Source organism: Corvus hawaiiensis, chromosome 6, assembly GCF_020740725.1.
Source record: "Corvus hawaiiensis isolate bCorHaw1 chromosome 6, bCorHaw1.pri.cur, whole genome shotgun sequence".
NCBI classification, from domain to species: domain Eukaryota; kingdom Metazoa; phylum Chordata; class Aves; order Passeriformes; family Corvidae; genus Corvus; species Corvus hawaiiensis.
This window is the reverse complement of record NC_063218.1, coordinates 10,202,512-10,212,912: the sequence shown is the minus strand read 5'-3', so window position 1 is coordinate 10,212,912 and position 10,401 is coordinate 10,202,512.

Here is a 10,401-nt window from a genome sequence, read left to right as displayed (position 1 = left end):
GCTGATAGAGAAGGCAAAGTCAGAAGCAGAAGACAGAGCGTTTAGAGGTGAATTAGTTCTGTTTATGTAGATTTGAGGTTCATCTATGGTATGGTCATCCAAAACACTGCAATGAAGCCCATCCTGGGAAAGATGTCACACACCACGGGACACACAAGGACTGCCCTGGTCCTCTGACTGACCAAGGCCTGCTGGATCTGGAGAAGGTCTTGCCAGAAGGATCAAATATAAGAAGCGGAGGAAAAGGAAAAGCAGTATTTGCTTTCTTCTGCCCTGCTTCCCCCAGGCTGTCACTTTAGCCAGGCCTTCTGACAACCCCTTCAGATGAAGTGTACTCCAAAAATGTGTGCTGGGTTTACGTAAGACTCCGGTACCTTTGGTGACTCACACGCCTTGTCCTAACATGCTGTTCCCTACAGCCATTGTGTAACCTCACTGAGAAAACACGCAGTAGCCAGCCACAGGGATGGGGAGCCGTGGCCCTAAAGATCTTCCTTCCCAAGGAAAGACAAACCCACTGAAGGACCATCCCATTCCTCTCACATATGGACATGAAGGAGTCCTCCCACAGTGTTGGTCTTGCAACTCAAGGGATGTCAGGGAAATGAAAATTATGAAATTCATCAGACTAGAGAATTTGTGGTTGGCATCCAAACCTGTGGTTTTCCCTGTTGTGTGCTGTAGTGAAAGGTCAACTAGTACTTGTAATGAAAGGGTTCATAGGCAGGAGAGCAGGAACAGGGATATCTTCCTCACTTACCCAGAGAGCCTTCTTCCTGCAGTGAAGGAGTCTGAGTTTTCTCTTGTTTAAGCATGAAAACATCAGGATAGACTTTGCAGCCAGCAGTGGAGATACTGGCTGTTCCTCTGGCACAAAAGGAGGATCAGGCCTTTGAGGAGCTCCTGGAACTTGCAGTGGATGTGAGGGCACAGCAAGAGGCAGTGAGGGGTGCAAGCACCCAGGAGCAGCAGCATTGGAAGTGGGGACTATATTCCCAGCAGCAGGGTGGGGACAGACCAGCCCAAGGTTGTCAGGTTGGATAAGCCCAAGGGGGCAAATTGCACGTGTCTCTGTCTCAGTGTGAGAGGCTGTGAAGGAGAGGGGCTGTGCCTATGTACTGAGCAGCAGTCTGCCCCGGGCTCCTTGCAGACAGGTCCAGTCTGCCATGTTTTGCCATCTCCTGGGACAGCGTCTCCAGTGGCACAGAGCAGAGGGCCTCACCTTCCCTCCTATTCAGAGTCTGCCGTTGCTGGAAGGACACAAGTCTCATCTAGACAGCTGTACCTTGGCATTTTGTGTGGCTGATTTTGGTTTGGTTTTTCACCCTGCCCATATTCTGTTTGAATGTGTGTGCCATGAATCCAGCTCAAACATCTCAGCCCCTCAAGGCAGCGGAGTTACTGTAATGTGGGTATGTTGGAGGAAGGCTGAGAACTGGCAAGTCAGCAGCAACCTCTGCTTCTCTGAACTCACACTGCCAAGGAAGTTCAGACCTCATCCTGCCTCGCACTCACGTCTCTCAAAGAAATCAGAGGCAATGAATAGCATGCTGCAGGTTTGGTGCTGCCTTATGACTTCAGGGCCAGCTCATCAGCTGGGACAAGTGAGGGTAGCTGCCCCGAGGCAGTCCAGATGAGCAGGTATTTTCCTGACGTCTTGCCAGTCCTTGATTCCTGTCCAGGACTCCACACCTGCCCCAGCCTACCTTCTGGTACAAAAGTGATGGGTTTGAATCATGCAATGGATTTACAGACTGGTTCATAAGCCGAACCAAAAAACAAAGAAACTCTTCTTGTTCAACTAAGGATCTGGTTTCCACCGTTTTGTAGCTCTGCAATGGAGTGATAATATATTAGGGCTGAGTCTTGGCTTCAGGACGCCACTTTTAGACTTGTATAAAATCACAGTAATGCAGGCATCAGACTCATTATTTATGATACAGTTATAAATTATACAATTTTGCCCCCTCAGTCCATAGCTAGAAATCACCACTTCCCACATACAGCATATGCAATGCTTTATTTTTAAAAAATAACTTCCCTCCTTCTAAAGAGTAAAGGCAGAGCAAAAAGATGAATTAATGTGACCTATTATTAAATTATGAAATGCTTACAAGCCCACAAAACCATGCATGAATTCAGCTTCCTCAGGAAAGAGGGCGACTGCAAGGAATTTCAGAGCCAGCACCTTGCCTGATGGAAAGCGGAAGCCACCGGCTTCAGCAGGAATGTCTATTCCTAACTGCAGAACTGGTTCCCAGAACCAGCTCACCATGAAGCCCAGCCTTGGTGGTGTTGGAGGACACTCATGAGAAGCAAGACAATTATTTTCCCCGATTAATAACGGCAGAATGATTTGCAAGTCATGTTCTAATGGCTACAACCACACGGCCACCAGGAATCGAGCCTGCAGGAACACACCCTGCCTTTGCCAGCCTTGCAGGCTGCTCAGGCACAGGATGTCTCTGCTGACTGGCAGCACTGCCTGCTGTCACCATGGCACAGGGTTCTTTCTGTAAAACCTGCTTCAGACATATTTTGCCAGGCTCTAACCACCAGGGCCAGCCTCAGATGTGCCAGCTGGCTGCCAGGCCGGGAGATCTCAGTCAAGGTAGCTCAGCAAGGGTGAGGCTGGGACATGATATCTTTTGTCCTTGGCCTTTTGGGAAAGCTCTGGGATGAAGAGGTAAAGAGAAGAGATGTGGGCATCCTGGGAACAGAGGGGGAAACTCTGAGATGGGGTGGGATGGCTCAGGAGGGGCAAGTTGGGATAAGGAGCTGGGAGAAAGGAAGGAGTGGACCTCAGAGGACATGGGACAGCAGGAAAGAGGAGTCCCTTCTCCCCACTAGGATGTGTCCCCTGCAATATCTGGGAAGAACCACATATTCCCATTTGTGTTTCTCCTCCATTGTCAGCTGAAACCTTCAGATCCTACGTCTCATATGGGTTGATGCTTTGTGGATGGCAGCCTTCCACTGGGACAAACACATTGTTAGATCCCATCACACTTCTCCCTGGTGGTGTCTGTACTCTGGCTCTGCTGCTGACCCTGTCACCCCCCAGGTGGGCCAGCTGGGGACTCCCATGTGCTTTGCTGGAACCCAGGAGCACCCCTGCAGAAGAGAGTATGTGTGCAAGTGACCTTCAGCCAGCCACTCCAGGGGTAGGAGAAACCAAGTGAAGCTGCCTCTGCAGGTTTCCCATTTCACTGTTTCCTAAGGTTCCCCACACAGGCTCATCTCTGTGCACAAAATGGATGGTTCCTATCGGCAGAACAGCACCAGAGCCACAATCCTGCTTGGAGAGATACCTGAAGCAGCCCAGTGCGAGCCTTAAAGCACTTTAACTGCTGAGCTTAGAGGAAACCAGCCTGTTCTGCTGTGCTAATATTGCATTTATATTGCTCCTGGTAGAGGCACCCACTGTAACCCAGCTAACCCAGCAAAGGGGATTCCTCTCCCACACATAGCTCTGCTCCCACTGCAGGTCCTGTGTGCAGGGCCTCTGGAAAAGCAGCAAGCAGTCCTGTAATTAAAGCCTGGATCCTAATGTGCAAGTACAGAGAGGCCACATGCTGGCTGATTTTCTTTGTAGCTTGAATAGTGTTTCTTTAATGTAGGTGGGTTGTTTTTTTGGTTGGAGTGTTTTTCGTGCGTGTGAGAAACATAAATAGGCCTTCATCTTTTATGCATTTCCTTGTGCCTTCCAGACCCAGAGCTCCTCTCCATCATTTGACATCGTTTCTAGTTTTGAAAGACGCACTTACTAGAAAAAGATATAAGGGTGTTTTCATTGCAGTACATCATATTCACATACATAAAATATTAAAAGCAATACAGATGAACCCCAAAACAATGCAGCACTTCAGAAAATAGTATTAGTCTTTTCCCTAGGTGTTAGAGAATGCGATAAATCCTACTCTGTTAGACATTGCAGCCTCTGTGGACTGCCAGGGGGAGCATGTGTCGTGCTTAGAAATACCAGGAAGGTCTCCTACGAGGGGAGAAGAAGATTTCCTGCTATATGCATGCAGACACAGAAGAATATCAATATATGCATGTGTGTGTGGATGGATGCTTACAAAGCATTTGTCAGCGCTGCCAAGGCGCGTTGGTTGTGCCTGCCCCACACCGCCGTCTCCCACGGACAGAGTGCATGTCCCCAGTCCTCTCCCAGTCTGTGGCAGGTCTTCCCAGAGGAGACACGAGGTCCTGAAATCTATGGCACAGTGCCATAGAGAGGTCTACAGGACATGGCAGTGGATGGCAAATGCAGCTCAGTGGAAACAACACGTTTTCCTCTAATGGGCAGCTCCACTAAAGGAGCCCTTCAATGTCTTCCAAACATCCTTGCTCAACTCACTGCAGTCAGACTTTGGCCTCAGGGGAGCCCAGGCTCAGTCTCAAGTGGCTACAGGTGATGCCTCTGACCTTCAGCAGTGTCCCCTGGAGACACATCCCCTTGCAGGTCACCTCCCTCATATAAGAAGGCAAAATGATTTTCCTCCTCTTAAAGGGTGTCCTAGAGGCTCAGCCCCACAAAAACCAACTGCAATATTCACTGAAGCCCAGTAGCATGAGGAAACAAGAACTCAAACCATCCAGGATCACACCCAGTGTGGGACCTAATGTGGCCTCTGAGCTCACTCCTCTTTGTGAGAGGAGCAGATTTACTCAAAAGGAAAATTCTCCCAGGGTTAGTGCCTGCATGTTTTTCCAGCTGCTAGCTCTCTCCCCATCCCTCAGACCCATGTGCCTTTTGAGTCTGTCAGCTCTTCATTCATATCCACATGTGTGTTCCCTTCCTCCTTTCCCACTGGGAAGCCTCTCACAGCCCACCCAGTCCCTACAATGCCATCCTTCACTTCCCCTCCTGGGGCAAGGCAGCAGGAACCAGCACTGCTCCCATGTCCCATGTTACTGTGGTTAAAACCATCTCATCTGCTAATGTAGATACACAGAAGTGCTTTCAGCAAAAGCTGTTTGAAAAACAGGAGCAAGCATTTACTGAACCTTTAAAAACCTGCAAACTCCTCTCCATCCTGTTATCTTCCCTTTTTTCAATCTTCCTTCTTTTCTTTCCCTTTTTTCTCTTTCAAGTCATAGAAAAGTTTTATATTAATAATTATTGGTGCCTCTTTTTCACGGTATTTGATTCCATATTGCTGCTGGAAAAAAATGGTAAATATAAAAGGTTCCTAAAGCATTCAGAGTCATACACCCACATTTCTCTCCAATATTATCTTGCTTTTCAAAGTCAGACTGAAAAAGCTACAGTTATTGTGAAAGTTTTAAAACAAATTTAAAGGTCTGATTCTTCGAAGTTCAGGTGGTTCAGGATTCAGTAGCCACCAAAGAAAGTAAAACCAGAACCAACAGAAAATATGAAAATCCTTTTACAGGCAGAAAATGTTAATGGGAGAAACGTTAAAGGTGTTAATAGTACCAATGCCATATTCAGCATCTCCTATAAATGGGGAAGGGAATGTTACTGTTGGCAACCCTAGGCAATGACAGGAAGTATTTATTAGCTCAATGGGATCCTATATTTGCAAGGGTAAATCCTGCCAGCAAGAATTATCACTCTGTTGACAGACTAGCTAAGGGGCCAGGGAGAAGTTAGGTGGCAAAGTGGGCACTCACTGAGGGCAGGGGAGGGCTTGAGAGCCCCCAAAAAGCAGAACTCCCCAGGCAAGAGGGTTTCCAGGGCTACCCTCCTGCCCTGCTCAGAGCAGCTCACAGCTGTGACCACTCTGATGGTATTTTTATGAATGGTGAAAGGAGACTTTGGTCCAACAAGCCATAGGAGAAGTACTGGGCTGAAAGAAAGAAGGGCAAAAGGGAATAAAAGCAATGAAAGGTGATTAATGCTATGTAGTTGTAGGTAGATGCTTGCCTGTAAATCATGTGATGGTGTGTAACATGAAAAGAAAATCAGAGCAAGTTATTCGAAGGGAAACTCCGTGACACATGGAGAAAACTCTTCAGCTGTACACCACAGGCTTGATTATCTCCATTCAGAATACCTGCAGCATGCATGGACTTCACTGCCAACAGGGACTATTCATTTATTATGGTTATATAGTGCCAGGCACTTGAAGCAAGTCCTACAAAGCTCTGTGATTCATACAGACCACAGACCTAATCCCAAAATGTTTATTATCATCAGTGAAAAGAGGCTAAGCTGTGACAGGCACTCTTGGCCAGGAAGAAGCAGAGCTGGTGCCCTGACTATTTTGGGACAAAGACATCCTGTTCCTCCAAAGCCTGAGCTGGGAGTACATCTTTCCCACTGGGAAGCACCAGCCAGGCTGGCTGCAGGGGCAGCCAGGGGGAACCTGGCCCTCTACAGCAACTTCAGATGCCTGCTCAGATAAATACAGATGCAGATGAATAAAGCACTTGAGTTTATTATTTGTGTGTTTGAAATTATGATAGTCTTAATTCCTGCTTTTCATTTTGATAATATTAAAGCATTCCTTCTACTTCCTTTTGCTCTTCTATGCATCTTGAAAACTGTCCTGTGCTTAGATGATAGAAGATCCCCTCTCTCTCCAAAAGTGTTTTTACGTTCTAGTATGATGTGAATTATAATCAGGATTGGGGCAACAGCATTAATGTGATATTTTTCCAATTCAGTTTGAAGCTATTGACCTTCTACCCTTTGCAGCCATAACACTAGGTTGTGATACAGAAACTCAGGATAGACATGCAAATAAAATATTTCTTCTTTGCTTTTGCAAAGGTTGTTTATGATTATAGAGTTAATTCTCTGTTCAACCCCCCCTTTGTTGCAGTAGCACATATAATGTTGCTGACTTTGTCTGGGTAATTATCAAGGATGCCTTCAACATAAGCACAGCAATACAGCTGTCTGTGATATCCAGTAACCTTTGGGGCAGTGGGGAAGCTCCAAGGGAAAGCAGATGTTGGAAAAGGTTTTGGAAACGGTAGAGAGAAGGATCCAAGTAATTATAGGCCTGTCTCCTGACACAAGTCCCAGCAGTATAATGGAATGACTCATATGGATCTAGATTAACAAAGAATTAAGGGAGGAAAATATCATTAATGCCAATCAACAGGAGTTTATGGGAAGAGACCCTTTCAAACTGACTTGTTATCTTTCACCAAGGAGATTGTAATGTTGAGTGATAAACGTAACAAAGGTGATGTAAAACACCTGGACTTCTTTAAGGCCTTCAACTTGTTGCAGCAGGACATGGTGATTAAGAAACCGGAACAATCCAAAGCCAGCGTGACACATATAAACTGGTTGTCTAACTAATCATGCCCGAGACACCACCATGGGATTCCTGGAAGGGTGCTCGGGGCATTGTGAGCAGCAGGCACTGCTCCCTGGGTGCCACCCTGGGATCTTCAGCTCAGTGTCTCACCCCAACCATTTATTCAGTCCTCAGTCCTTGCACCCATTCCCTTTGCTTGCTGGCAGACCCCACTAATCAGCTGAGTTTTCTCAGAATAGTTTATTTTTTCCTTTCCCACCCTGGATGGCCTGCACACTGTGTGAATTTTCAAGATGGCAATTACTTATCGACAATTTTCTAACATCAGAAAAATGCAATATGATCCCATAACCCTGCACAATTGGTTCTTCATCTTTACCAACTGATATTTTATCAAGAACTGTAAAGAAACAAAAGGATTGCTGATAAGGTTTGTAGATGACACCAAGAGAGGGAAAAAAGGTAGAAATTAAAGGATGTCACCAGCACAAGCAAACCAGTTTGCAAGATTGCAGTCAGATGAACAATACACATTTGAGTACGACCAAACATAAAAATCACAGCTGTAAGAATAATAATAAAGGGTAGTTTCAATATAGGAGATACCACATGGAGGGGAAGGGTCAAAGATACTGAAAAGGGCACATGAGACATAGCTGAATGTGAGTCTCCAGAGTTCAGAGTCACAATATCTGAGAGGGCTAAATGGGTTCTTTGGCTGTGGCATCAGCAAAATAACCTACATCGTGTCTGTATTTGGGTTTCGTGTTATTACAGCTGAAAAACGATGTTCACATCTGGTATCCACAGCACAAACCAATGGATAAGGTAGAGATGAATCAGAAGCAACATGCATACTACTGCTTACAAACTGGAATAGGATGCCTTTTGATAACAGACCCCAAGACTTATTCTCTTCGGTCTCTTAGAGAGATGGATGTGGGCTGACCTGGGTCCTGATTTGGAGTAAAAGTCTGATCATCCATGACACAAAAGGAGGAAAGTTCCCATAGCTGGAAGATGTCATTAGCAGGCATATCCAGAGCAGAAGAAAAGGTTTCTAAAAGTGAGGAAGAACAATCACATGGACAGTCTTCCTAAATTGCTCACTGATTCCTTGCCTCTGGTAATATTTAAATAAAACATACAAACCATATCAAACACAAGTTACTTCAGGGGAATACACAGAGGGACTTCAGGGCTTGGTTCTGTTAAAACTTTGGAGACTGTATGAGCAACAACCTGAGTCCTCACCTAAAGTGCCTTCAGAAACTACTGAGGTTCAGCTGATGTCTGGACCTTGACACACACTCTTGTATGAACGAGGATTTAACAAGTGTGGGCTATACCAATTTTTAGGGAAACCTGTACCCAAAAGCCCTGGAATTTATCTTACTGCTACAAAACAATTACTTCCCACTATCGCCTGGGCACACCAGTTCTGAACTGGCACTTGAAAACATGACATGCTCAGGAGTCATCTATTCATTGTGAATGGAGTCTTTGATTCAGTATCAACCACACAGGAAATGGTGTAGGAGGCACACTAACATGCCTGACTTAGATGGCAAAGCATCTAGGATGCTGCTTTGGTGGGGTCATGTGCTGGTAGGAATGGAAGAGGCTTGCTATAAAACACCTATTTTAGCTTCAAACATATGGAGTCAAATTCAGAGCTAGCATCACCACCAACTGGCTACTTGTCCTTTGTAACACCTTTGTAACTCACATGGCACCAGGGTCATGGAAAGCTAAGGAGGTATTTTCAATCCTCTACTTCTCTAAACAGTGACCTTGTGCCAACCCATGAGAGCAATGCTCTCACCCGGCTCTCTGCAGCACTGTGATTCTGTCCTGGAGCTATGATCCATATAGGCATTTGCGTCAAATGGTGGTGGAATGAGTGCAGTTCAGGCACTTGATAGTGATCCCATCATGAAGGTTCACGTGTCATGCACCGCACCATATGGCTCTGCAGGCAAAGCACAGCATGCTTGGCCCTAAGGAAGGGAGTTAAATGAGGCCTGCAGTTCAGGAACCACCACTGTTTGCTCCAGTTTGCCCATGGTTGCAGCGCAGAACCTGAACCTCTCCTCACCTGAGGAATGCAGAGCAGTTGCAGTGCCACGGCCACTCTGCTGTCCCCAGGCACTTGTATGGACTAAAGGGAGAAATTAACACACACAAAATCTTCTCCCACCTCTCAGATCTCAGTCTCTACAGGATATGAAGTCGAGGAGGAAGATCTTTTCCCTTTCCAATCTTTTCTCTGCTGTCAATACCACATTTTGCAGCAGGTTGCACTTGGGCCTCATTATAACTGAGCATGGACTATTGATTCAGGCTGCAGACAGTAATCAGTCCTTTTCTATCAATAGCTTTGTCATTGATATTTTTAGAATCACACACTTCTTCCTACCATAAAACACTGTCTGGAAGTTAAGATTTTAAAACCAAATGCACATACTGATTTCAAACACAAGGAACTACTTCAGTTCTAAAGACAACACTGATGATAAAACAGTCCTGGAAATCTTCCACTGCATTGAATTATCTTAGAATTTCTACAAGAGGAAAAAAAGGCATTGGAATAAGAATGAATAATATTAGCTACATCCCAGTGGATGTAACATATTTTAAAATGTGTTTTTCAAAGGCTCAAGGAAAAAAACAAAAAGTTTCATCAGGGCTAACAACTATCAGTCTAAACTGGAATTTTTGTATAAACTAAAATGATTTTAATACCCAGGCAGATTCCCAGCTGCTAAGTACTGTCATAGCTGCAGAGCACAACAAAGCACCTATAACAATTACATTAGCTGATTTTCTACCTGCCTCTACCAACTGATGCCTTTCAGTCCCCAGCCTTTAAAGAGCGGTGAGTGGAATACAAATTCTTCAGTCAGTTCTGCATTTGTAATCCTTCTTCCAGAATTAAGACTTAAAACCTGTGCATATGAATACATTACACTTAATCCTTATGTTTTGCCCAGCAATTGTAATCAAGTCCAACAGTTTTTGCTCTGATTGCAAATGCTGTTAGAGTCTACTCTGTGCAGTGCAGTGTTAAGAGGTTCTTAGTGTGGCTTTTGATGTCCAGAAGAAAAAACTTCTAAATTCTTCACCACAATGATGTCGTTCTGTATCATATTGTTTT